Below are 4,164 nucleotides of genomic sequence, written 5' to 3' on the forward strand. Positions count from 1 at the left end.
AAATGAAAAAATACCACTAATAACAACACTAAGCAAACCTCTAACAGAGAGTCCAACAAATAGCAAACATTAAAAACTAATTTATCAAATAGATTTGGAGTTGTATTTCAGTAGGAACTTTCCAAAGCAAAGTTTAAGAGCATTGTAAAGATAAAGGATGAGACCTTAGCTAAGCATGTTGAATATGTGAAAGGACTTGCTCAATGATTTTATCCAGATTCTCTATGGGAAAGGGTGGCTTTTTTTCGGTTCATAACTAATTCGTGTATGCCATGGTGGATATTGATATGTAAATTAGACTAAAGTAAAGTATGTGTGTTATTTTTCAAGGAAGCCGACCAGTTGACAATGAAACTTGTATCAATTAAAATGGAAAATATACAATTAAAGCATTAAGGTAAACCATATACCAAAAACTAAAGACAATAATCTTCAAGAAATCAAAGCTCCTCACAAAATTGAGAAAAGGGAAATTATTTTAGCTGTAGAGAACAGGGACATTACATTCAAGACTGATGTATCAACCATTAAAAATAAACAAAAAAGGCAATATCCTGAAAATGTGAATACTTCATCTGCCTCTATTGCAATAAAGAGTGCATTATTATATATAAACCAACCCATGAGTCAACAGCTTCATTAACGAGAAGCTTTGCAACATGTTGATTGACATTAGTCTTACAGCTACCATTGTTTGACTTGACTTGTTAACGAAAGCTGAGAAATTGCTTCCAGAGATTGAGCAAGATGGATTGACTGGAAAAGCAAGTGGCTATTATCTTCAATTAAGCTGAAAGTTGGAAGTCACTCTTACTGCAGGAAACTTTTCTACACATCGTGAAGTGTGGATAATTGACAATGAAGAAGCGTGAATGTTAGGAATAGACTTAATGTAGAAGCACAGATGTGTGATTAGATTCGCTTGAAACATTTTTTAAATCTATAACCAAGAAGTCCCTGAGAACTACATGACAAGTATACCACCGAAGTTAAACTTCTAATGACAACAAGGATTGAAGCACAAAATAATAAAAACAACCAACTTAACATGCGACAGAGCAGTATCAAGAACAGACGACCCAAGCTGAAAGTTGTTGATCAGGATAATTATTGAAAACACATTGGAAAACAGCCAACTGGTTAACTTCAAAGACTACATGATGAAGAACCCCAGATTTCTGTTGAGACCACATACAGAGTATCACCAGAAATGGAGCCACCAATGGATTGCCTCGACCATCTACCTGAAGAGAGCACCTCTACTTACAAGACAGTAAGTGCTGATAAAAGACCAGATGTCGTTCCATCTTTGCACTGTAAGTCATGGAAAAGAAAACCACCAAAATGTTTGACTGGACCGTAAATGAGTAAAGAAAGCATATTTTGTTTGCTAATCAAAATGTCGATGGTACAAACAAACCTCATACGTTTTATTAATTATTTAATGGTACTAATTTTCATTTTTACGAACACTGGTTTTTTTGGATTGTCCAAACTTTTTTTTTTCATTATGGAAGCTTAAGTTTAATGTACCTTTTTTTTTTGTGGGTGTGTATAATAGGATTGCTCAAGGGACTTCACAATCCAGGGAAGGATCAGTGCTGTAGGCTATGTTTATTTTAATTTCGAAATTTGTATATATCTTTTATTCAGAAGGAATGTGACGTCATGTGAAGATCACATGTTTAACTAGAAACTTCTTCAAAGTTTAAGAAGTCCCCAAATGGCTTAGGAATAAGCCCCTGGGCTTATAATGCTAAAAATCGATACCCACGGTAGAGAAAGCCCATTGTGTAGCTTTGTGCTTAAATAGTGGATGATTGATTACTGAGTTAGTAAATTTGTTAGACAGTTTGTCTGTTGCTGTCAGGAATTTAGTCAGTTAATTTAGTTTTGTGACATTGAGTTTGTGTTTATTTGCAGTATTAAACATACCAGAAGTACTGTAAGTACGAGAAAATTAACAAATTAAATTGTTTATTAGCACCTTCTATGATTTACGTGCCTATCAGCGAACATTAGAAAAACTAGAACTAGAACTGGTAGTCGAAGAATTTAAATGTTTTTGTTATCATTAAACAGTTTGAATTTGCATTTTTTTTTCAACTGAATAATCGAAAAAGAACCCGTCCAACAATGGAAACAATAAAGAGAGGCCTTGCAATGACGTAAAATGTCAAGAGGTCTAAAGTTTACTTTGTTATCTGATGCTGTAAATCATCTTAGCAGTGGCGATACCAAGGGGAGGCGAAGAGCAGCACGCACCACACCTTAAATTTCTTTCCCTCCTCTACAGTTTTCATTATAAAAAAGTTTAGTAAAAGCTACATCTCCCAGAATACAATGCTTTTAATTACTAGGCGACCCTACATAAAGAAAACCCAACCAACAAAATATTATCCAATTTCTGGTTACCCTATTTTGTTTTTCAAGTTACTTCCAGTAAGAATCAAGAAATTGACGAAGCTATTCAGCAGGTTGAAACGTGAGCACCGGTCCAACGAGAATATTAAATTGGAACAGTAGGCCGTTACAGCCGCTAGAGAAGGTGCCTATCATAGTAAACAATACAGTTTTGTAACTCTTATTAACGCATTTTAAACATAACATAATGTTTAGGGACAACAAGGGACCTATTGGTCCATCTCGGTTGTCACATCGTTTAAACTAAACTAAAACTATTAAATATATAAATATAAAAAAATCTTAAAGACAGCCCTTATCATTCATATAGTTATCAAGCTTTCTCACTCACTCAAATTCATTGCCTCCACAATATCCGAAGGCAACCCGTGGCAGAGGCTAATCACCTTGTTAGAAAATTAAACTGTCTTAGCTGAAGTTGACTCCTACCTTGCCAAAAATTTATAGTTGTGTCCCCTACTCCTACTATTCTCGCCGTTAAGTATGAAAAAAGATGACGCATCAACATTATCAATTCCCTTTACAATCTTAATCACCTCAATCAGATCAAGAAAAAACAATTTCAAACATCTTAATCTTTCCTCATATGATAACCCTTATTTCCCAGGCACCATTCTAGTAACCCTTTCCCGAACCTTTTCCAAGAATTCAATGTTCTTCCTAAGGTAAGGAGCCCAAGACTGAACACAACACTCCAAATGTGGCCTATAACCAGTGACTTATACAATGAAATTATAACCTCTTTAGACCTGTATTCAGTATTTCTGTAGATACAACCTAACATCCTACTTGCCTTACCACTAGCAACAGCACACTGCTTGGATGGCTTAATTAAGAGACTGATCAATCATTACACCAAGATCCCTTTCTTTCATGACACTGTTACGGTTATTCCCATCCAAATTATTCTTATAATTCAAATTAAATCTTGTTTTATATATCTCTGCTATGAGCTTCCATAAACTATTCCATAAAGTTATATTTAAATTTTAAAATGTTCACTGAGTATAAGAATATGATACTGATTTAATTAATTAAGTAATTAATTTTCAGTGTCAATGTTATACCTCAATGAAAAAAGGCGCCGAATCGATAAAGAATCTTGTACAATAGACAAGCGTGCTTGTAATATTAATGAAAACATTACGCAGCAAAAATAATCATTATTTCTTAAAGAATCTTAATTTATCATGTAACGTGAGGTACACGCGAAGGATTATGTTTATCTGGATAGACCGAGACTATGTTTCTTTCACGTAACAATTTGTTGCTGAATGCACTGTATGGAATTTCTTTGCTTTCCTTCGTATTTTTGTCACTGCATCTACAACTGCTGCTGATATTGGTGATGACGGTGTTGGGCCCTGAGCAACAGTCCTTTTTGCCCATTGGGTAAAATGGTCGTGCATGAAGCTATAAAGTTGTATAACTGTCGTAGCTGTAACAGTTAATAATTTCACCCTTCCATAACTATAGTATTGTTACGTCTCCGTTTGTTAATTGATTTTCTGTAACTTCGTTCCGACGAAACTTAAGCGACACAAGTTCTTTCTTAATAAAACTGGTTTATTCTTTCCGGATATAACTTTACCGATACACTTAACTTCAACAATCGCGCTAAAACAAACGCTAATCAACGAACGTCAACAATACTTCTGACTGCAGTTCAATTACTCACTATCTATACACACACATTACATTATCCTCCCGTCACGTTGTCCCCTCTTATATATATACCCG

The 4,164-nt window shown here is 34.8% G+C and overlaps 1 long non-coding RNA gene across 1 annotated transcript in view; it reads right to left on the reverse strand.

Moving 5' to 3' along the window:
- Nucleotides 1-2,816: 2,816 nt before the first annotated feature.
- LOC111085987 overlaps nucleotides 2,817-4,164 on the reverse strand; it is a 12,068-nt gene continuing 10,720 nt past the window's right edge. The window contains exon 3 of the long non-coding RNA XR_002610759.1: nucleotides 2,817-2,894. This is a non-coding gene — a long non-coding RNA (uncharacterized LOC111085987). The remainder of the gene's footprint in view (nucleotides 2,895-4,164) is intronic.

This window comes from Limulus polyphemus, unplaced genomic scaffold (assembly GCF_000517525.1).
Source record: "Limulus polyphemus unplaced genomic scaffold, Limulus_polyphemus-2.1.2 Scaffold764, whole genome shotgun sequence".
Classification (NCBI taxonomy): Eukaryota; Metazoa; Arthropoda; class Merostomata; order Xiphosura; family Limulidae; genus Limulus; species Limulus polyphemus.